Source organism: Oryctolagus cuniculus, chromosome 4 (assembly GCF_051225735.1).
Source record: "Oryctolagus cuniculus isolate XC-2025 breed Fujian yellow rabbit chromosome 4, ASM5122573v1, whole genome shotgun sequence".
NCBI classification, from domain to species: domain Eukaryota; kingdom Metazoa; phylum Chordata; class Mammalia; order Lagomorpha; family Leporidae; genus Oryctolagus; species Oryctolagus cuniculus.
Genome location: NC_142870.1, coordinates 6,715,477 through 6,739,920, shown reverse-complemented (window position 1 = coordinate 6,739,920; position 24,444 = coordinate 6,715,477).

The window sequence follows — 24,444 nt, the reverse complement described above, 5'->3', positions numbered from 1 at the left end:
ACGGACATGGACACACATTGGGGACAGGGCCTGCCCGTGACCACTGCTCTCCCCACTGCAGCCAGGAGCTGGAAGACAGAGCCACAGCAGGACCGCTGAGCTAGGAGAAGTCCTGGGGCAGGGGACAGTGTGGTCTCCTTAAACCCACATCAGAGATATGGTCCAGTGCCAAGCCCTGCACCAGTCCAGGTTCTCCCAGAGATCCCAGGGGTCAACCAAAATCCCACAAAGGGCACGACCACTGAACCTTGCATGGGGAAGTGGGCCCATGCAGGAGCTGTCACGGAAGGCCCCCTGAAGTGGGGACACTTGAACTGAGACAGACAGGAGGCGGAGTTATGTCAGGGAAGCAAGGCAGGAAGATGGCTCCTTCTGGGACAAAGCAAAGTCCCAAGCAGTCCTCTCGGGGAGCAGGCAATGAGCCCAAGGCCCAGGCGGAGCCCAGGGGAACTGGGGAGTTGGGGAGGGCTGGATGGGTGAAGGCCACATCGGGCAATGCCTGGTAGACAGTCGGAGACAGCCCTCCTATCCTCAAGGCAATGGGAGGTGTGGAAAGAGAGGCTTTAAGGGAGGCAGTCGGATGCGTATTGTAGCCGAGGATGGAGAACGGGTGAGGAAGTCCCAGAGGGTGGCACCAGTGGCAGCCGCACTGACTGGTTTGGAGAGCTAAGTGTCTGGATGAAGTCCAGTTCTCCTCCTTAGTCACTCTTTCCGTTACCTGCAATGGGAACCACAGTCTGAAAACACTCCGTAGAAATATCCGGAAACAAGCGGTGTGCACGTTTTAAGCTACACAGCGTTCTGAGCTGTGTGATGGAACCTCACACCCTTGCCTGGGAAGTGAGTCACCTCTCTGTCCAGGGTGTCCATGCGGTGTGTGCTACACCCCCGCTACTCACCTCGCAGCTGTCCCGGTACCGCATGGAGCACTCCGTGAGCACAGCGCCTGGTGCGTGTGTCCCCGACTTTACCCAGTCACGGCCCCAAAGCGCAAGAGCAGTGACGCTGGAGATCTGGCTGTGCCCTGGAGAAGCCGCAAAGGTCCACACACAGCAGGTTCACTCGAGGTGTGAGAGCTCCCCTGGGGGTATTGGCCATATTCCCCACTGATCAGAGGGGATGCTGGGACATGTCTCACCATCCCATTTTCAAGACAAAGAAATTAAAACACAGAATAAACTGGCTTCCAAACAAGCTGTCTGGTTGCAAAGCCACACACGCTTACCCACCGCTCAGTGTGGTACTCTGGGTTGACCAGATGGATGGCTTTTTCAGCCAGCCAAGCTTGGGTCTGGAGCTGGAAAGGAGTGAATGTATTTTGAACTATGCAGGAGATTTTGAGAAAAGGCAGAATTCAGTTAGAGATTGGCTGTGCGGATGTGGGGAGGTGTCCTGGGGACAGTGTCGGAGTGGAGGTGAGAAACAGGGAGACACTGGCAGAGATGGAGGGCACGGGAGGAGAAGCAGGACCGTGCATCAGGACCAGGGCAGGAGGCAGGGGACAGGGCACAGCTGCTGGGTCCAGCTGCGCTCCCCAGCCCTTGGGGACCTCCGCCATCACCCTCCTAACATCTACAGGAGCTTCTGCGAGATCCACGTAGGAGTGAGATCATACAGTGCTTGCCTTGCTGTGCACGGCTTACTCCACTTAACATGACACGTTCCAGGTCCATCCACGTTGCTGCGAATGACAAGTGCCCGGCGTCTCCGTGGCTGAGAAATAGCGCACTGTGCCTGTGTTCCCTCCACTCCTCCGCCCCGGGTTCCTGCTCGTGTCAGAACTCGGGTCCCTGGAACTGCAGGAATCCCCGCCTGTTACCGCCTGTTGCTGCACTTCCTTCGGAGGCTGGGCCAGTCTGGCAGGGACAGTGGCCGTGACCTTGGAGGACAGTCAGGGCAAGCTCTCTAGACGCGAGTGCTCATCAGCTCGAGGGTGCTCTAGCCCTGCCCAACTGTGGCAATGGTTGCCATGTGCTTCCTGTACGTTACAGGAAGCCTCACCCCGAAGTTTGTTTAACAACAGCAGGAGTTTACGAGTTTACGAGTTTACGGCACACGGGAAGAAATTTATTGGGCTAGAATCTCAGAGAGAGAAAGGTTAATTAGTTTGGCAGGCAATGGGCGGGGCCTGTCCCTTTTGGAGAAGTCAGTCTCTTTCCCCCAAGCTGGTCCCCAGGGGAAAAGGTCAGGTCGGCGCCCCACCCCCACCCCCACCCCCACCTCCACCACTGCACACCCACACTGTGGCTCCTCAGGGTCCCTCTTCAGAACGAGGTGCCAGCGCATCCTGACTCCACGCAGGAGTTGTCCGTGTTGAGTTCCCCTTAGAAGGCGCTGGGTCCCCGTGTGGTGGCCCAAGACGGCTGAGCATAAAGCTAGCGAGAGTCACACCTCCCGGAGCTACGCACGACACTTGTCTCCCTGTGGGCAGCAGAGGACACGGGGCAGGTGCAACCCTTACACCCCAATTTAATGGATGGATGCTTTGAAGGAAAAATGATTCTTGGGCCCACCGGGCTCTGGGAGGGAAGCTGTCTCTGTTCTGAAGCCTGCAGGAGGACAGCCGTGCCCGGTGTGGGGACAGGAGTCCCTGGGGACAGATGCTTCTGCAGGTGGGGCCCTCCCTGCTTCTCTGTCGTGCCTGGTACCAGCCACCAGGGGAAAGCGTACAGGTCCTCACTAAGAGGCCTCAGGGCCTCAGCCACAAAGTCTCCCAGCAGTGTCACGGACAGCATCTAAGAGGGAGAGAAACCACGACACACATGCTTTTGTGTGCAGTAGGAGAAACAGAACGAAGGTTGCACCTGAGCCCTGGCTACCCTCACTCAGCACGGGAAGGTCACGTCTGCACTGGGATCGCACCCGGCATCTCTGTTTCCTGGAATCCGGTGAAAGAACACGGCAGGGCAGCCAAGATATTCGCCTGAGGTTTTTTAAGAAAACATTCTCCGTTTGGGTTGTGTTCTGAGGGGAGGCTTTGAGAAATGTGGTTTAAGGGAGAAAATGGTCCGTGGACAGTTATGGAAATAATGACTCCTGACTGCGGCCCGTGTCTCTGGCCGCTGCTCCAGGAAGCAACGTGGAACAGCCTTTGCAAGTCACCTGGGGAAGCAGGCAGGGCGGGCAGCTGGGGCCCGGAAAGCACCACTGAGCGTCAGCCGTCAGGGTCCTTTCGTCACTGGAGCACGCGGTAAGTCCCCAAAGTGGGAGCTGGGAAGGTCTGACTCCCAGCGCCTGGCTAGACTTGGCTATGAACCTGGTGCATCTGCTCTGTGGCCCGCACACCCCAGAGAAGGCACAGCTCAGGTCTCTGCCGCCTACCCCTGGCGAATCTCGCTCGGAGGATTTATTTCCATGTTCTTTTAACAAGATCAGTCTATCGCGCGTCAACCAGAGTCTAAACCATCTGATTTGACCTTGACCGTGGTTTTAGAGTTACAGTTGCTCATATACAAACACAAAGATGGGGCCGGCACTGTGGTGTGGTAGGTTAAGCATCCACCTGTGGCACCGGCATCCCTTATGGCTACTGGTTCAAATCCCAGCTGCTCCACTTCTGATCTCTTTCCCTGCTGATGACCTGGGAAAGCAGTAGAAGATGGCCCAAGTGCTTGGGCCCCTGTGCCTGCATGGGAGACCCGGAAGAAGCCCCTGGCCCCTGGCTTCAGATTGCCTCAGTTCCAGCCATAGAGGCCATTTGGGGAGTGAGCCAGCGGATGGAAGACCTCTTTCTCTCTCTCTCTTTCTCTCTCTCTGTAACTCTGCTTCTCAAGTCAATAAAATAAACCTTAAAAAATACACAAGGAGTTTCTGAAGTTGGAATACACCCAGTACACAGGTCACTTTAGTAGTTTGGCCACCAGAGCCAGCTTGTCCCCCTGGTGTCACTTTGTGGTTTGCATCATGCTGTCCTGTGTCTGATAACCTCCTGCTGCTCAGGGAGGGAGAAGCAGAGAGCACCTTACACTTGCTTTATGTGCTAGGTTAAAGACCCAACAATTCTCTCCGACTACCTTAACCCATCAGTGGAAGACCCTAAATTCCTGGAGCTCACAAAGCTCAAATGGTCAGGATGGACCGTCCACGTCTGTACACCATCTGTCTTCATTCTCTTAGTCCATTAGCATGCAGTGTGCACCTGCTGCGGGCTCGACGCTGGGCACACACAAGGCCAGGGGTGTGGGGGAGGGGCGCGCCTCTCCTAGAGGTGAGATAAGTGGGTCCCTATCCCTGGAAGTGAAGATCTTTCCTGCCACGCAGGGACAGCCACAGCACCGCTGGAAGATGGGGAGGGGGGTGCGTCTTGCAGAGGAGAGTGCTCCCGTCACACCTGGAAGGACCGGGCCCTTGGCAGGGAGAAAAAGACGCCTAAGGGGCTCCAGACAGGTGATCTCCCAAGCCTGAGCACACCGAGGGAGCCGGAAACGAGGAAGACGGGCAGCGGCTGCCAGGGAGATGCGGCCCGGATTTGCCAGTGACGGCGGGGCGATGGACTGCTCGTGGGGCACGGAGGCCCTTGGGAAGACATGGATCTGGGTGTTCTTTGCAGGATCTTGGAACCCAAGGGTAAAGGGGGCTCTGGAGAAAAGGCCAAATCTTCTGTTCATGTGCAGACGGCATGAGGAGATGGGTTAGAACACAGCAGGGGAGTACGGTGCCTGCATCTCACATCCGAGCACTTGGGCTCCAGCCCTGGCTCTGGTCCTGGCTGCAGCTTCCCACTAATGCAGGCCTGGGAGGCAACAGGTGATGGCTCAGGCGGTTGGATCCTTGCCATCCAGGTCGGAGACCTGGACTGGGTTCCCAGCTCCTCATTGTAGGTATTTGGTGGGGGTGAATCAGTGAGTGGGAGCTGTTGCATTTTCTCTCTCTCTCTCTCTCTAACACACATGAAATAAAACAAAAAGAAATACAGGGACAGGAGGCAAGAGAAAGACCATCACAGCTCAAGAGAGAAGCAGGCAGGAGCTGAGGGAGGGCCGGGAAGGGGGTGGCCGTGAGCACCATGGTGTCCAGAGGCCTGGGCTTGGTCCTGGGCCCACACGCGGCAGCTGCGGGGCCAGGCTTCAGTGGTTTTACTGATGTGACCTCTGCTGCATCTGCCTTGGAGCATGGGTCTGGGAGCAGCGCCCATGAGACCCTGCAAGACAGGGTGAGGAAGAGACTTGAACTCGCTGGGGAGCAGAGGTCCCTGGGGGTGGCAGCAACCTGGTGGCCTCAGAAGCTGCCAACCCTTGGCAACATCCCCCAAGTTCCTGACTAGGGTCCTGTCCAATTCCCAGACAGGAGGAACCGGACGCTCAGGTGCGCACCCTGGCACCCGGGGACGGCGGCCGTCACCATGCCCACCACGCCTGTGTCTCTCCTTCCTGCCTCCCGCTGCCTCCACGGGAACCTGCTGCACTCAGACTCCCCAGGAGCCAAGATGCAAAGATGCAGGTTGCAGAGCAGCTGGGCTGAGGCGGCCCCGGGGGTCCCTCTGCCCTGGCACCTCCAGCTGTCCATCACAGCCAGGGAGCAGCCCCTGTGAGACCCTCTTCAGATCCCTGCAGGCTGGGCCAACAGGCACACAGCTAACTGCAGCCCTCCATTAAACAGAGAAAAGCAAACACCAGGAAAACACACCGGCCCCTGGATGTGCCCCTTTCCCCTGCAGTAGTCAGAGTTGGCGGCCTCCGGCCATGCAGGCAGCAGGTACTTGTCACAGGCACCAGGCTCCAGGGAGGGCACCCCGGCTTCCACACACGGGGCTGCGCCTGCTCGGCCAGCGCCCTGGCCCCTCTGAGCCTGGTTTCTCAGCCTGGTCAGCAGGGTGGCTGGGGGCGGGGGGAGGTTTAGGAGCTGGTGCCAGGGCTCACCTGGCAGGGACTCAGCGGGATTTTCTCTGGCTGGGTTCCTGTCTTCAGGTCTTCACTAGGCTGAGTCTTGGCTGTAGCAGGTGCGCTGGGACAGCGGACGCCAGCAGAGGGGGTGTTCTGCCTGCTTCAGAGAATTTCAGTGAAGGCTTGCAAGCAACAGGAACCAACCAGGCAGGGGGCTTAGGACACACTGGCGCCATCTCTTGGAGGAGAGTGGTATGGACACCCCCAGCTGCAGTAGCCTCCTCCTGAGGCCCCAGTGGTGAGGGGAATGAACCTGGAATTAAAAGACAAATGTGTATGAGTGCAGAAATCCATGCACACATTTCCTATAGTACTCATTTTTCATAAGGACCCTCCATATGCATGGATTTTAAACACTTTAGCACCGAACACACTGACCTTTTAATTCCCCTCTCCATGAACTTTCGGGAGCACCCCCACAGGTGGAGCTGGTCCTCTGTTCCCCAGTTAGAACCGGGGCTTCTTTCCAAGTATTTCTCCATCATCCTCTCTCGGTGAGGGTCTTGTCTGTGTGTGTCCTCCCTGGAACCTGCAGACTTCAGTCCTCGTGTCTACAAGTGTAACTCAGCCCCCACCACCTCCCAAACACCAACTTTTCTCCTCCCAACACGGCAGCCTCGGCCTGTGCCCCCCTCAGGAAGGCATGGTTCTAACTCACACTCTGCCTTTCGAATGCGAGGGCTCAGAGCTGCTGTGCCCAGCTGTGAGCTCCCGGGGGTGGGGCAGCCTTAGCCACCTTGAACCCTCTGGGGAGTGCTCAGCTCCTGTTGGTTTTATCATCTTCTTTGATGAATTTTTTTGGGGGGAGGGACAAGTGATGGACTGCTGGGTCACTTCCATTGACAGCACAAACCATCTGTCACTTTCTGTTTCCTGCATTAAGAATGAGTCCCCGTGCTGGGGCCTACATCATGGTGTAGTGGGCACCGGTGTCCCACGTGGGCACCGGTTCCTGTCCCAGCGGCTCCACTTCCAATCCAGCTCTCTGCTAGGCCTGGGAAAGCAGCAGAGGATGGCCCAAGTGCTTGGGCCCCTGCACCCATGTGGGAGACCTGGAAGAAGCTCCTGGCTCCCTGGCTGTGGTAGCCATCTGGGGAGTGAACCAGCAGATGGAAGATCTCTCTCTCCCCCTCTCTCTCACTCTGTCTTTCAAACAACACACAGAATTCGCTTGCATACATATTCCCATTGCATCTGAGCTGTGTTTTGGGCCTTCCCCTGAAAAAAACATGAAATTAGAGATGAGTATCTCACCCCACAAACACCTGGGGAGCAGGTTGTTGGTGAGCGCGGCCGGGGTCCTGGCCCTGAACTGATGGCTGCCTCACCACCCCCCCACCCCCCCAAGGAGCCCTGTTGCCCTGTTTTGCCTGCTGTGCGGGCAGGAAGGCAGACATTCACCTACGTGTGTGAAAGAGACCAAAGGGGAAAGAATGGGAGTTCACGGGGGAAAGGAAGCGGCAGCCTCGGAGCAGCCCGGCATGTCTGGTTCAGCACAGTCCCGCCTGTGTCCAGTGGTCCCTGCCTCTCCCCCCTCCCCCAAGGACATCCCAGGGGAATCTTCTAGGCCAGGTGCCAAGGGGAATTTTGGAATTACCCAGTCTGATGAAAACCTTGGGGAGCATTGCACACCCAGAAAGCACTCTGTCAGGGGGCAGGAAGGCGGGAAGCCGCTGAGCCCGTGCCGGTCGATAAACCCCAGCGTGATCGTGGCCGGGGCACACCCAGTGCCTTCCAAGAGCTGCCCAGCCTGCCTGTCCGATGCGCTACCTCGTGGCACTTGGCTGGCCTGCGGGCTGCTGCTCTCTGTCTCACGTCTGACATTCTGTGCTTGCAGAGACACAAGAAGCTCCCTCCCAGCCATATCCACTTGTACTTCCTGCGCCGAACGCCGACGAGGGGTCTCCGGACAGCTCACGGAGCACACACCTGATGAAGGCACGCTGCGGGCATTTCTGGCGTTGCACCCCAAAAGCAGCTCAGTGTTCATGCCTCCGTTTCCACAAACTTTCCGAAGCGCATACAGTACACGCGTTCCTGCAAATCGACTCAAGGACACGGGATCACCGGGGACCAGGAAAGAAAAACAGCCCTGGAGAGCGCCGTGGTGCCGGCAGTGCAAACCCTCCCCACGGTTGCGTGGGACCTGCAAGGCACCGTCGCGGGAAAACCACACCTGCGTGCCCGTGCTGAGGAGCGGAGAACAGGGCAGCCCTCAGCCACCCCTCGGCTGGCTCTGCCCTCCCCTCACCACCTCTGGGGGACAATGCTTCCCATGGACGGGGAGGGCCAGGGCCTGGATCCTGCAGACCACACGGGAGGCTCTGTGTTTCAGTGAGTCTGGGGTCCCCCAGCCCAGAAGCCCCCCGCATTCCTGCTACCCAGAGCTTCCCCACGGGCTCCTCTCTACCAGCTTCTCCCTGGCCGCGGGACGTGTCCAAGGATTAATTAGACTTCTGAGGTTGCAGTGCACTAAACGCCAACAGGGACACACACAGGACACATAGAGACACACAGGTGCACATGGGCGCACAGAGACGCAAACACACAAAGCAGAGAGGTGGGGCCGCTGCAGGGAAGAGCGTTTGGGCATTAATTCATTGAATAAATGCAGAGTGTGTCTTGGTTAAGAGCCAGGCTCTGCATGGGAGCCTTGGGAACAGAGAGAGACGGCCAGGAGTGTGTGTCCTGACCCTCCTCCCAGGGACCCACTCGGCAGGTGCAGGTGCAGGTGCAGGTGCAGGTGCGCCAAGTTCCCCGAAATCGGTGGTGCCCACCTCAGGAAGGCTGGGTAAGGCAGGGATGAGGCAGGAGAGGCGATGGAGTCCACCCTGGTTCAGGGTTGGAAAATGCGGGCAGCAGGGAACTCGCAAAGGAGGAGCCTGCTCAGTCCTGCAGCTTCAAGGGCAGGACTTGCATCTGCCCAGTGCAGGGGTCCTCTCTGCTCCACACCGCAGGGCGGCCGCGGTCGCGGCGGGAGCACGAGAGGGCGGTGGGGGACACGGGGGGCACTGGGGACACTGTGGGACACTGGGGACACTGTGGGACACTGAGGACACTGTGGGGCACTGTGGACACTGTGGGACACTGTGGGACACTGTGGACACTGTGGGACACTGTGGACACTGTGGGGAACTGTGGGGACACTGTGGGACACTGTGGGGACACTGTGGGACACTGTGGACACTGTGGACACTGTGAGACACTGTGGGGCACTGAGAACACTGTGGGGACACTGTGGACACTGTGGGGGCACTGTGGACACTGTGGGGCACTGTGGGGACACTGTGGGGCACTGTGGGGCACTGTGGACACTGTGGACACTGTGGACACTGTGGGGGCACTGGAGACACTGTGGGACACTGAGGACACTGTGGGGACACTGTGGGGCACTGGGGACACTGTGGGGCACTGAGGACACTGTGGGGACACTGTGGGGACACTGGGGGACACTGTGGGGACACTGTGGACACTGGGGGACACTGTGGGGACACTGTGGGACACTGTGGACACTGTGGGGACATTGTGGGGACACTGTGGTACACTGGGGACACTGTGGGACACTACTGGGGCCTGCAGTGGTCAGCGGTGCCTTCCCTTAGCCCGCAGGCCTGCGAGGGGCAGTTTCAATCAGCAGTGAGGCCAGGAAGCCCACTCCCCCGTGTCTCTCGCTGTGACCGGCCACCCCCGGCAAAGGCAAAGCCCGGACGCAGGACGCCGTGTGCGGCCCGCCGGAGGCTCGGGGCAAACTCAGCCGTAGCCATTCTCTGCGTTTACGTGCAGTAAGCAGCGCCAGCGACGAGGGCCCCGCTGCTCCGCGCACCTCCTCGGACCAGAGCTCCTGGAGGGCCGGCGTCGCGCGCCAGGGCAGCCTCCGGCGGCCGAGAGCGGGCCGGGGCTGCGGGACAGGGCCGCGGCGGCCGGGCGCGGGGCTGCGGCGCCCCCTGCTGGAGCCGCGGGGAACGGCCCCACGCCCAGCCCTCCAGGTCTGTCCCCTTGGCCCTCAGAGGGCCCCGCCGGCTACCGCAGCGCCCACGGGAGGCACGGCCCTAGGAGCCCTCCCCAAAAGCCGGGTGCGGCTCCACACCTCTCCCCACCGAGAGGAAAAGAAAGGAGCCGGCAGAGGAGTTAGAGCGCCGTTCACAGGACACACAGACACAGAGACCCAGAGGGACCCAGAGACCCAGAGACAGACACAGCTAGACACGCAGATACACAGGCATCCACACAGACATGGACACACACAGGACACAGAGACAGACACACACAGAGACACACAGGGACCCAGGTACAGACACATAGGAACAGACACACACAGAGACACACAGGGACCCACACAGGTGAAGACATACAGGAACAGACACAGGGTACAGACACACAGGGATACACACAGGTGCAGACACACACATGGACACACGCAGGACACAGAGACAGACACACACGGACGCAGGTGCAGACACATAGGAACAGACCCACACGGACCCACACAGGGACCCACACAGCTGCAGACACACACAGAGACACACAGACACACACAGAGACACACACGGACACACACAGACACAGGTGCAGACACACAGGGGCCCATACACAGGAACAGACACACAGGGACACACACAGGGACATACACACAGGGACCCACACAGGTGCAGACACACACAGGGACACTCGGGAGCAGCCTGCATCCGCAGGCCCCACCCAGGCTCAGGGGGGTAGTGAGCTCTCCCAGCGGCTCCGGGCATGGGGCTGTGTCCCCGAGAGGGGTAGGCCCAGCACGCAGATGACTCCTGATGGCAGAGCCGCTTTTATCGAGGTCCTGCCAGCCGCCAATAGCCAGGCTCTGAGCGGCCAGCGACAGCCAACAGTGGAGCTGCCCAGATTCTTCTGGACCCAGGGGCTGCTCAGCAGTGCCAGTCCCTGCCAGGCCTTATGGGGGCTGAAGGCACTGGGGCGGGCGCACAGTGCTCCTGGGGTCTGTTGGGGCTGCCAGTCTGCCACACTTCTCAGGCCCTTCCTGGTGGGACAGGGCAGGTGGCCCAGAGGCCCTCATGCCCCTTTTCCAGGGCTGGCCAGGGAGGCCATGCCCAGCAGGGCTGCACGCCAGACCTGGTTACCCCAGGAGAGCAGATGCATGGAAAGCTCTGGAAGGCTGGGCAGAAAAGGCCGAGAAAAGAGGCAGAACACAGAGAGCAAACATGCAGTACAAGTGTCTGCGGGGCCAGCAGCCGCAGGCAGGAAGTCAGCTCCCAGCTGGCCGGAGACCACGCCTCTTAAGAATGGATGTGGACGTGCATTTGAGGCTGTGTGGCCTTGGGCAGGCTCCTTACCCTCTCTGAGCCCCAGCACCCTCATCGCAAAATGACTGTCCCCGTGGTAGATGCCTCACACACCTGCCAGGGAGCCCTGACACACCCACCTGGCCCATCCCTGGGTGTCTTCCACGCAGAAGACAGGGGGCTCCGCCCCCTTGCAAAGAAAGGTTGGGGAGAGGGAAGGCAGGATGGCAGCAGAACACAGCTAAGCTTAATTTTACAAAGATACCTGCTGCTCTCTTACCTTGCCAACGTCCCGGGCAACAGGCAGTTCCTACACCCCCTCCCTCCCTCATCCCACCCCTCTCGCAAGCTTGTCCACAACAGGACTTCCCTTCGCAAGCACTGTCTGCTCCACCTCCCACTCACAGTCTTGACCCTGGCATCCCACAGGGATGTACTTGAAAAGAGTATATTGATTGATCTATCATCCGTCAATCAAGAGGCAGAGAATGAGAGAGAGAAACAGACAGACAGGGAGAGCTCAGATGCACTGGTTCAATTCTTCAAAGGCCCACGACCACTGGGGCTGAGCTGGGACCAATGCTGTGTCTCCCACGTGGGCGTCAGGGATCTGATTTCTTGAGCCGTCACTGCTGTCCCCCAGGGTCTCCTTTAGCAGGAAGCTGGCGTCAGGAGCCGGAGCCAGGAACCCAACCCAGGCACTCCGAGGCGGGATACGGGTGTCGATCAGGATCTTGACCCTAAACACCCGCTGTATAGAAATCTTTTAAAAGGGACGAACCCCTGGCCCCCACCTCAGATGAGTGGAATCGGAATCCTGAGCTGAGCATGGACACCCGTGGATTTGGGAGGCTCCCCGGTGGTTGCACCTGCAGTTAAGGTGGAAATCACTCCTCTGGAGAGTGTGTAAATGGTCCCTCTTAAATATGAACCTAGGCCCCACTCTGGCACCTGCTACCTCCTTCACATGTGTATGGCTACTCATGGCACCGTCATTTGCATAACTGACCGATTAGCAACAACTGAAGCAGCAAGTCCCTCCATAGGGGACGAGTCAGATCAACCACGGTGAATCCAAACAACGGAATACAATGCGGCTCTGAAACTGATCAGGCAGCTTTCTGTAAGCTGGTGTGGAACGTCTTGTGGATTTCTAGAGAAAGAAAACCACAGAGCCGTGGGCATAGTCTTCTGTATTTTACATACAGTGTGGGAGAAGGTAGAAGCTTGTGTTCAGGCTTTCTCTGATGACATTGTAAAAACTCAAAAGATAACTGATAAAAGATAACGGCCACAATATGGGAGACCTGGGAGGGCGGGGGAAGGGTGAACATGTCACTCAAGAAGAGTGGCAGCTAAGGTCAGAAGAGTTAAGGAAGAAAACCAGGCAGGGGTGGGGGCAGGTTTCAAAATTCCCCTGCCTATATTCTACCCTCTCAAATAGGAACTGGACCTTCCATGGGAAGGGAAAGACCAAAGGCTTGGAGAACCCACAGTCGGTCACTCAGGGGCGCTGACGGGACGTCCTGGGGAGGGAGCTGCTGCATGCCCTGCTCTGTGCCACGAAGAAGACCACGTGCAAGGGGAGGCAAATGCTTCCTGTGCCGGGGAAGACACGGACCTCAAGGCCAAGCTGGGACAGGTGCGACGGAGACGATAAGGAAGCAGGCTATTGGGCCAGGCAGAATGGGAGTTGTCCGCAAGGTGGCCTTGTGGTTGGGGCTGTTTGACACGGGGTGGGGAGGCGACTCTTGAAATTCCTGGTACAGAGAGCAGCAGGTGGCAGGGCCCTGAGGCAGGGATGGGGCTCTGGGCTCAGCAGGTGGTCAGGTGTGAGTGAGAAGGGAAGTGGAGAGGAGCAGCTGTCAGAGGCTTGGAGGTGGTGGCGGGGAAGGGAGAGGGGGGAGAGGAACTCCCCCAGTCCTCAGCCCCTCCTCGTTCCCGGATCATCATCAGAGGAGGCTGAGGAAAAGGGGGAGAGAAGACAGGGGGCCATGTGAGAAGGCTGGGCCAGAGGAAGCAGAGCCACAGCCGGAGCTTTGGTGTAGGTGTCAAAGTCACGGAGGTTTCCGGAAAATGACTCGGCTGTCTTTTAGCCTGGGTCCATCAGCATGCACAGGACAGTAGCGATGATTAAGGCCAAGCTGGCCTCCCAGGGCGGAGGAAGCCAGAGCCTCCCCAAACCCTGAACCCCACCGTGGAGCACAGAGTTGCCTCTGAGTATAACCATAGTGTAGCCGGCAAGGACCGGCTTTGCCAGCACCCACCCGCCCCGCCTCCCTCCCACCTGCTGGAGCTACTCATGGTCTCATGTGAAGCACTGGTCACAAAGCCCCAAGGGTATCACAGGGCACAGACCCTGCTGGGACCTCCTCCCTCCCATGCAAGGTGCAGCGGGGCTGTGCCTTGTCAGGAAGCTTTGTTGGCTTGGTTCCTGCTGCTGCCATGACAACTCCCTGCTTGGATTTCTTTTGCCTTTGGAAACAGAAGTGAGATCCAAGCTCTCAGTGCCTCCCTAGTGGTGCCGTCTGCACCCACATCCTTAGGAATGGCACTGCAGGCTCGTCACACCTGCGGGAGAGCCCCTGCCCTGGTGGCCATGCTTCCTTCCCCAGTGTAACAAGCTCGCCCACCCCCAGTGGTCCTAGTGTGTGCGGAGCCACATCTTCACCCCGGGGATCTCAGGTCGGGATCATGGTGCATCCTACTATTTTGCCTGCAGAGGTGGCTTCCCAGATGGGTACGTGAGCAATGCCGGGAGTGGAGATTTGATTCAGGCTTCCCGTGGGGACCCTTGGAAAAGAGAAATGGTTTATCCATCAGAGTGGATGAGAGGGCATGGTGTAAGCCAGCGTCTTCCAACAAGAGGTGATTCTGCCCCCATGGGAACTGCACCACCACGCCGGCCTCCATCCCAGCCTCTGAGTGCACTTGGGCACCTTGATGCTTTCTACGGAACCACTCCACCCTGAGAAGAGAACCGTGCGTGCAGAGAGGGCCTGGGCTGAGTGGAGGCCGACACGGGGCCACCTTCCCATCACCAAGGCTGGCGCCTGGCTCAAGGCTTTGTCACCTCCAGCAGGGCACCCCATGGAGAGCGTCCACTCAGTCCCTCTGCAGACAGAAACCGACGGTGAGTCGCAGGCTCTATTCCTAGAGAGTGAAGGAACGCACATTCGTGGAGCCCCTGGCTGTCAGAGGCAGCTCATTCGTCACACAGCAGCCGACAGGGACTCCCCTAAGAAACTTGAGCCCTGTGCGGCTCGGTCCCCCTTTTCCTCATAGTGTTGGCTGCACCGCAGAGGACTCAGCCAAGGACATGTGTCCTGATCACGCACACAGGGCCTGCCAGGGAGCACTGATGCAGGAGACTCACGGACATGTGCGTCCCCCGTTGGACACGTGGTCCTGTGGCTGAACGCAGAGGTCCGGCAGGGCCAGCATCCCACGCCAGGGCAGGGCTGCAAATTTGCCTCTCCTGGGCAGAGTAGGAGGTGGGATTCCGCAGCAGTCAGAGGTGGCCGGACGTGTCTGCAGCTGTCGGTATATACGCTCTGCAGCGGTTGTGTGTTATTCTGTCAATGCCCAGTTCACGAAATGGCTGCATGTTACACAAACAGCCCATGTTGTATGGGTGGTTTCTACTTCTACTACTGTTACAAAAATCAGCTAACGCCCCAACATTATGAAAAAAAAATGCATTCATTCTGCACTGATTTTCAGTAACACTTCTCATTATGTCAGGTGCCCACATATGTTAGGTTATGGGGTTCCTCTTCTATTCCCTTGATCTACATATTTTCTTTTCAGCCATCCACGTTGTTATTATTCACTGCTATAATTTCATAGTAAGGTTTAGTGCTAGGAAATACAAAGGTTGTGTATTCTTCAAGACTGTCTTGCCTAATTTTGTTTGTTTGTTTGTTTTTTGTTTTTGACAGGCAGAGTTAGACAGTGAGAGAGAGAGAGAGAGAGGAAGGTCTTCCTTTTCTGTTGGTTCACCCCCCAAATGGCTGCCATAGCCAGCGCACTGCTACCAGCACACCACGCTGACCCGAAGCCAGGAGCCAGGTGCTTCTCCTGGTCTCCCATGGGGTGCAGGGCCCAAGCACCTGGGCCATCCTCCACTGCCTTCCTGGGCCACAGCAGAGAGCTGGCCTGGAAGAGGAGCAACCAGGACAGAATCCGGCACCCTGACTGAGACTAGAACCCAGGGTGTTGGCGCCACAAGGCGGAGGATTGGCCTAGTGAGCCGCAGCGCCGGCCCGTCTTGCCTAATTTGACCTCTATAAATTTGAGAATCAACTTCTCAAAATGGGAAAAAACACAGAGCACCTGCTGGGAAGTGTTGACAGGAACTGCAGTGAATTTCCAAATCATTTTGCAAATTAGACGTCATCATAATTTTGACTCATCAACTCCGTGAACATGATTCATCTCTTATTTACATTATCATTAGTATCTCTCAAGGAAGAGTAACTATTTCCCATAGAGCGTTTGCATATCTTTACTAGATTCATTCTTTTTTTTTTTTTTTTTTTTGGACAGGCAGAGTGGACAGTGAGAGAGAGAGAGAGACAGGAGAAAGGTCTTCCTTTTGGCATTGGTTCACCCTCCAATGGCCGCTGTGGCCGGTGTACCTCGCTGATCTGAAGCCAGGAGCCAGGTGCTTCCTCCTGGTTTCCCATGCAGGTGCAGGGCCCAAGGACCTGGGCCATCCTCCACTGCCTTCCTGGGCCACAGCAGAGAGCTGGACTGGAAGAGGAGCAACCGGGACAGAATCTGGCGCCCCGACCGGGACTAGAACCCGGGGTGCCGGCGCCGCAGGCAGAGGATTAGCCTAATGAGCTGCGGCACCGGCCTTAGATTCATTCTTAAGTACTCAATTTGTTCATGTTACAGTAAATGATATATGTTTAATTTAATTTTCTAAATGTATGTGTTAGTATGTAAAGTTGCAACTGGATTTTTTGATTACTTACTTGAGAGGCTGGTTGAGAGAAAAAGAAACAGAGAAAGAGACCAGCTACAGGGAGCGCTCATTCAGTTTCACTGCTCTAATTCCTGTTGGCTGGGACTGGGCCAGGCCGGGAGATGGGACCTTAATCCAGGTGGCAGGAACTTAATTACTTGAGTCATCGCTGCTGTCCCACAGGGTCGGCGTTTGGTTGGAAGCTGGAGCCAGGAGCTAGAACCAGGAATTGATCCCAGGCACTTGGATATGGGATGTGGTTTTATTAATTACCGGGCTAAATGCCTACTCTCTGCAACTGAATTTTCATTGCAACAATGTTGCTAAAATTCACAATCATGTGTTAGATAGTATGTGAAGAACTGGAAGAGAGGATCCCACAGATTCAAATATAAACAAAAAGACACAAAACTGTTGATTTCCTGATTGGGTTTGTTTATACTGTATATATGGGTTAAAATACTGAACCATATCCTATAAAATAAATAAGTATTACATTATAATTAGAAATTTTAAAAATTTAATTAAATTTGTTCTCTATGAACATCCATATTTCATATGAAGAGTGAAACATTTTTTTTCTTGTAGTGTTTTGGCAAGAACTCCAAAATTATGTTGAATAAAAATGCTAGCAGTGGGCATTTTTTGCATTCACCTTGTGTGTGTGTGTGTGTGTGTGTTAAGGTTGTGTTAGCCTTTCAGGTTGAATTAGGGAGTCTTTTCTTTTTATATCCTCCACAATATTGGGGAATATTTTGGACCTGGAATATTTGATCAACCTCATTGTGAAATCATATAACGTAATTTTCCTTGTTATAAGAGTTTTGAATCCTAATTCAATTTCTTTAATGACTGTAAAACAAGGTTTTCTATTTTTTCTTGTGTCACTTTTGTCTGTTTTGTGTGTGGCACACATTTTTCCATTTAATCGACTTTTCTAAATGGAGAGTCATAAACTTGTTCACAGAGGTCTCTAAACTTTAAGTCTCTAGGAACCAGTTTTATCTTCTTCACTTTCAATTTTATTTATGCCTTACATCTTTTTTAAACTAATTCCATCACAGAATTATCATCTTTTAGAAACCAGCTCTTATCTTTGTTAATTCTCTGTATCTTAAGTTTATATTTTAATTCATTAATTCCTGTCCTTATGTTTATGTCCCATTTTGCCGTTGTTGTTTTGTTTTGCTGTTCTTTTGTTAACTTTGAAGCATCTTTGTTTAGTTCACCAATTTTCATCCCCTCTGTGTTCCAATTTAAACCTTAAGTCTGTAAATATGTCTGTTTCCTGCTATATCTATAGACCACAAACTTTGATACATATTTTCATCATATTAAATCATAAATACTTCCTAACTTTCGTTACAATTTCCTTTGGAAATGCTAGTATGTGTATGTAACATTCATCTACTTAACTTCTGATTGGCAACCAGCACAATTGCTTTAGCTCTAAGACGGTATGAAATGCTTTTCACCTGTTAAACGTGTTGGGCGTTGCCATAAAAACCCACTCATGAAGAATTTTTGTAAATGGCCCATGTGGGTCAGAACGTGTGTTCTTTTGTGGTCAGGAGTGGGGCTCTAACACTATTAGGTCAGTTTTGTTTGTCTTAACATTTCTTGGTTTCTTCCCACTTGTCTTAATCAATAACTGAAATAGGAATACTAACCTTAGGTCTGAATCCAGTACAAGACATTCCATTTCTTTTGTTATAAAATCAAAATGAAACTGACTCCACCAAAAGATATGAGAATCTGAACCTTTCATTCAGAACGGGTCCCTCTTCATCCTTACTTCCTGGAAGTTCACACGTACCCCTTGCCCCAAACCCTGCAGGTTGTTGCTCAGGGTCAAGCAGAGGTGGAGAGGTCCGTGACGGGGCCGGGATCCCCAGGGCCAGGGCTCCAGGTCCCCAGGAACATCACTCAGTCACATCTCGAATCCCCAGACCCTACACATTCACGATGGTCTCTGTCCCCACTGCTGGGGCATTCTATGGGCTCTGGTCATCTTCCATTCTTGGAGTAACTTCTCCCAGCTTCCTCCTTGTGTGGCTAATGTTCTTATTTTTTTCCTTTTACATTTTGCTCTCAATAATTTCCCCATCCCAAAGTTTTAGAAGCTCAATTCAAACTATTCCATCCTGGGCTGAGGGTGGAAGAATGAGAAGCTAAGGATTAAGTCCGGGTCACGGGACCAAATGATAGGCTCCTTTCCTGCACACAAACATCAGCATCTGTGTAAGCGCAGAAGCCAGCTGCCTGGCTCATGACACTTCTGTACCAGCTTCTCATAGCCCCATCAGGGAGGCAGCACGGAGCCGCTGAAAGCTCATGGCAGGTGTTGGCACAGCAGTTAAGACCCTGTTAGGAGCTGGCGCCGCGGCTCACTAGGCTAATCTTCCACCTGCGGCGCCGGCACCCCGGGTTCTAGTCCTGGTCGGGGTGCCGGATTCTGTCCCGGTTGCCCCTCTTCCAGGCCAGCTCTCTGCTGTGGCCTGGGAGTGCAGTGGAGGATGGCCCAAGTGCTTGGGCCCTGCACCCCATGGGAGACCAGGAGAAGCACCTGGCTCCTGGCTTCGGATCAGCGTGGTGTGCCAGCCGTGGCGGCCTTTGGAGGGTGAATCAACGGCAAAGGAATACCTTTCTCTCTGTCTCTCTCTCTCTCTCTCACTGTCCACTCTGCCTGTCAAAAAAAAAAAAAAAGGCCCTGTTAGGAACACCCACCAACCCTTAGCATCTCGGTTCAGTCCTGGCTCTGCTCTCAATTCTGGCTTCCTGCTAACGTGGACCTTGGGAGGCAGCAGTGATAGTTCAAGTCCTTGGGTCTCTGCCATCCACATGGGAGACCTGGAGTGCATTCCCAACTCCTGACTTGTTGCAGGCGTTTGGGGAATTAGCCAGCAGATGGGAGAGCCTTGTCTGTCTGTCTCTCTGCCTTTTAAATAAATAAAATAAATACTTTTAAGAAAAAAAACCCTGTACCTGGTTAGCATCCAAAGCCTGCATTCAAGGTCAAGCTCTGCTTCTTTCTAGCTACATGCTTGAAGAAGTGTATCACTCTCTTAGAGTTTCAACTCTCTGCCTCAAATAGGAATAAGAATCCCACAAGTCTCTGAGGTGTGTGAGGTTGGGGGATATGTTCCATTTACTTTTGTAACTCTTAGGCACAAGTCTATACCTGCTATTATAAATCAGATCATTTGTTTGTTTTATTCATTAATTTCTATTTAGTTGAAAGGCAGAGTAACAGAGAGACAGACACCGACCTTCCATGCACTAGTTCACAGTCCCAATGCCCCCAGCAGCTGAGCCTGGACCAGGAAGAAGCCAGGAGCCCAGAACTCCATCTAAGTCCCCTATGTGGGTGGCAAGGACCCGACTACCTAAGCCAATACCGGCTGTCTCCCAGGATGCACATTAGCAGGAAGTTGAAACGGCAGCGCCATGGTGACTGGAAGCCAGGCGCTGAGACATGGGGCACAGGTGTCCCAAGAGCTGCCTTAGTAGTTGAGCTAAATGCCTGCCTCCAGGTCTCTGTGTTGAACGAATAAATAAACAAATGTCCAAGTTCCGATGCTAAGATCATCTGAGCGGGCACATAGGAAGCCCTTTGTGAATCATGAAGCCTGCGACAAACGTAAATTGTTATCTTTCCATTATATCTCGTGGAACACATCTTCGAATTTTCTTCACTTTCCCATCAAATCTTCAGACCCTCTCTCAATTTTTAAGCCATTTTTAATATAACTTCTGCCCAAGGGAGAAAAAAGGAGGCATTTGAGAAAAAAAAAGGCTTTGGGGTATGTTCTAAAGCTGCCTGTCATTTGAGAGGCTTGTATGTTAAAATGATACCAATTTTCCTCCCTCTGGTGCCCCAACCCTTCCAACTATCATGGCTCAGACACGGGCGTGCTGTTCCCCTCCAGACAGGTGCTTGTGTGCACCAAGATGCTCCAAGTCCCAAGTCCCAGTAGTGTTCAGCTCAGTATCCTATTTGACTTTATTTATTTTTTTGACAGGCAGAGTGGACAGTGAGAGAGAGAGAGACAGAGAGAAAGGTCTTCCTTTTGCCGTTGGTTCACCCTCCAATGGCCGCCGCAGCCGGTGCGCTGCGGCCAGCGCACCGCGCTGATCCGATGGCAGGAGCCAGGTGCTTCTCCTGGTCTCCCATGGGGTGCAGGGCCCCAGCACTTGGGCCATCCTTCACTGCACTCCTGGGCCACAGCAGAGGGCTGGCCTGGAAGAGGGGCAACCGGGACAGAATCCGGCACCCCGACCAGGACTAGAACCTGGTGTGCCGGCGCCGCAAGGTGAAGGATTAGCCTAGTGAGCCGCGGCGCCGGCCCTATTTGACTTTGCATCATTGTATAAGTCTCAGACTGCGTGCATTCATTTGTTTTCTCCATGACCGGTATGGTTCTGTCCGAAAAATGTATAGTTCTGTGACCTCACGCTTTTGCTCAAGAAGAGAAAATCTCCCTTCCGGGAATGTGGTCTGTCCATCACAACCCTCGGCCTGCTGCAGTACCACGTCCTTTAAGAACCTTCCCGTGGGGGTGGGGGCCCTCGGCCTCGTGGTTAAGGGGCTGCTTAGGACGCCTGTGTCCCACGTCGTCGGAGTCCCCGGCCCCGGTGCCCAGTTCTGCCTTCTGACTTCCGGTCGATGCAGACCCTGGAAGGCAGTGGTGATGGTTCAAGTAGCTGGGTCCCAGTACCAGCCCTGAAGGAGATCCCGGTTCCTGGCTTTGGCCCCAGTATCACTGTAGCTATTGCAGATATTTTAGGAATGAGCCAATGGGCGAGAGAGCCCTGTCTGTCTTTCTGCCTCTCAAATAAATTTTAAAATAGATAAATAGAAAGGAAGCTCTCCTTGGTCAGCCCACAGGTGTGAGCTCTCCCTCCTCCCTACACTCCCTTGCACATCACACAGTCTCATCTCTCACTAGAGATCTTCACACACGGCTTCTCTTCCTCCCTAGATCATAGTCCCGTCCAGGGAACAGCTGCCTTAAGACCTCTCTGCACCTCCCAGGGGCTGTGGCATTGAAGACTCCTAGCCAAGGCCTGAAGAGTCAGTGACAGCAGACGCCGAGGTCCACGCTGACTGAACTTGAAATTCAGTCTTGACAGTTACATGATCCTCAAAACCGCTCCTGCAGAATCTAGCTGAATGGGGCAGACAGCTGGACGGAGGAGGAGGTGCTGGTGGAGTCGCAGCTGTGAGAGGGGCTTCCCAAGACAACACCAGTGGATGAAGCGAAGTCCAGGGGTGCATATCTGACCCCAAAACATAGCACTTGCTCCCCGGCCGCCACGTGCCCTGCACCCCGGCTCCACGTGGCTACAGCGGCATCACCGTCTCCTTGGTGGGCGTCACACTGCGTAAGACAAAGCTTCCACACATAGCTCTCCCGGATGTTTGTTCTGGGCCTCAGGCAATCATCCTAGTTTTTCTGTTGCTGACCACACCCTGTGCACACAACACACACACACAACCGGACGTCACACACCAACTGACAGCGGTCTTCCCCTTCCACGGAGTGTCTTCCTGCCGGATCTGACTTCCCAGCATCATCTGAACCAACGCTGCTCCCCACCCTCTGAGTCTTTCGAGGAAGACGGGGCTTCCTCTGGGAACAGCACAGTGCTTAACCAGAGGGACTGGGGTAGACAGATGCTGATCCAAATCCTGCCCTGGCTGCTCGGACGAGATGACCTGAACAAGTGCTCAGCCTTTGCTGAGTGAGGGATGGACCTCAGCTAGGGAGAGATGGGCAGCTTCCGGTGAGCATGGACCTGGCAGGGCTGAAGTCCAGAAGCAAGGTGCAATCCCACCTTTTAAAAAAGACATATTTATTTGAAAGCAGAACAATAGAGAGGAAGACACACACACGCACACACACACACACAGGGAGGGATGAGGGAGAGAGGGAGGGAGAGGAAGGGAGAGAGAGAGATCATATATCCACTGGCTCACTCCCCCAAAGGGTCACAGCATCCACTTCTGGGCCAGGCTGAAGCCAGGAGCCTGAACCTCCATTCCAGCTCTCTCCCGTGTGGGTGCAGGGGCCCAAGCACTTGGGCCGTCTTCTGCTCTTTTCCCAGATGCATTAGCAGGGAGCTGGATCAGAAGCAGAGCAGCCAGCACTCAAACCAGTGCTCCGATGTGCAGCGCAGGAACCATGAGCTGTGGCTTAAGCCCCGGTACCACAACGCTGATCCCCATAAGCCCACTTCTAAATAGACTGCACCATGTAAACACGGACAGGCAGAGGCACAGGTAGGCCAAGGCCTCAGGTTGGAAAATGCGGTGAGCTTGGGGGTTTATTCCCAGGAGAACTGCCCCACGGGCCCCTCCAAGACCCGCCTATGTGAGCAGGGAACGGCTGTTCCCCGTGAGGCACAGGTCCACAGGTAGGGTCTGCCCTGCACCAATTCTTGCTCACTCCCCGCCCCACTGCCCACGAAGAAGCAGAATCCACGCAGATGAGAACCCATTCCGGTCTCTGTCCCCTGGAGGGCAGCCCTGCCCTGCACCTGCTCAACCATCTCCATGAAAGAAAAAGTGGGGGGTTGGTGCCACCGCTGCCAGGGAGCCTCCAGCCACATTCCACTGTGAGTGTAGACTGGTTTATCCCTTTATCCACCTAACCACCGTGGAAGGGAAGAGAGAGCAACTGTTGCTCCTCCTGCAGCCCCGCCTGCGAGGGCGCCCTCCTCTGGCCAGTGAAGACCTAGGGCTGGGGGGAGGGGCCTCTCTCCGGGCCCCAGGCCAGGCCCTCCCAGGCCAGCGGCTCTCCAGGCTGAGAAGGAAGGGAAGTGGGCGGGCTATGCTTGGCTTCCTGCTTGATAACCACCGCCAACCAGGGCCGCTGCGTGGGGGAGGGGCGCCTCCCTGACATCCTGAGGGGCCACCCAAGGTGGGGGGGGGGCTTTGCAGGCCCTTAGGATTCTGTATCCCAAAGTTGTAAAATCTTCCAACGACGGAGGGTGATTTATAACATTGTTTGAGCTCTCCAGGCCTCAGCGTCCTGTCTCTGGGATAGGACTAAGTGTATCTCAGCGTGCGATTGTGCCTGTCAAATACCAAAGGACCATGCGTGCACCTTGCTTGGCACAGAGCTGTTATTATTATCCTCACATAGTAGTAGCCATTGCTGTTATTGTCTATGAGAGAAAACAACTCCCTTTGGGAGGCTCCTCTCCATTCCTACAGTGTGTATACAGTGAGTACTTAGCGCTGGAATGCCAGCCCTCCCCTCTCGCCAGCACCTGCTCACACTTCTGACCAGCTGGCTTGGAGTGATGGCCCCTGCACCACAGCAAAGAAGACAACTGCCTTCCTGCCCCTCCCCCTTACAGGAGCAGGGTGGGAGTGCCACCCCCACCCCCACCCCCAGCTTTTTAATAAATCTCCCTGATTTAAAAAATAACAAGAGAACTTGCTGAAAATAAGAAAGCTGTCACATTTATGAGGCATCCTGGCCAAGCACGGCTCCAGGTTTAGTAACCTATAGCCCAGCTCTCTCGTACACACTCAACCTGCCCCTCCTCCCCCGCCATGGCCTCTGCCCTGTGAGCACAGCCAGCCACGGTGCCCAGCCTCCCCGGCCCACGCGGAGGTGGCCTGGCGAGTCTGGAATTGAGGGCCCCTGAGTCTCCCACCTGAGCCATGTCCAGTGAGGAGCAGGCTGTGATTGGCGTGCCCCCGATCCCCACCCCTGCCATGGGTGCCCTTCCGCGCATGTCCTGCAGGGGGCAGTCTTCCCCCTCACACCCTGCAGTCCCATCTCCGGCTGCTTCTCACCTGGGCACCGCAGGGCCGAGCAGCCACCAGTTACTCCCCAGGCAGGCTGGGCTCCAGTCAGCCAGGACCCACAGCCACCCACAAGCGCACGTGGGGGACCCGGCCGTGTGCACCCCTCCTGAGCTCCTGCCGCTTAGGACAAAGTGGCACTGCCGTTCACCCGGGACCCTCTCCCCCGATCGTCTACATGCGTGTGTGTGTGACCCAACTAGACCTCCACAACCCGTGACACCTGTGCTGCGAGCCCCGGGCAATCGGTCGTGTGAGCTTCACCCGAGCACACCCAGAACTCCTGGGCAGGGGACGGCTCCTCCACGCCAAGCTCCTCCAACTGTCCCTGCAAACCCACTTCCTATGCCGCCTCCTGACGGCTCCTTTGTCTAATCCTGAGCAAGCCAGACAGGGTAAAAGATCGCAAACCAGTGCTTTTCATGGGTTTTGTCCCCACCGTGTAACCGAATATCAATCTGGTCGTCATTTTTTTTTCTCCAAAATTGTGCCTAA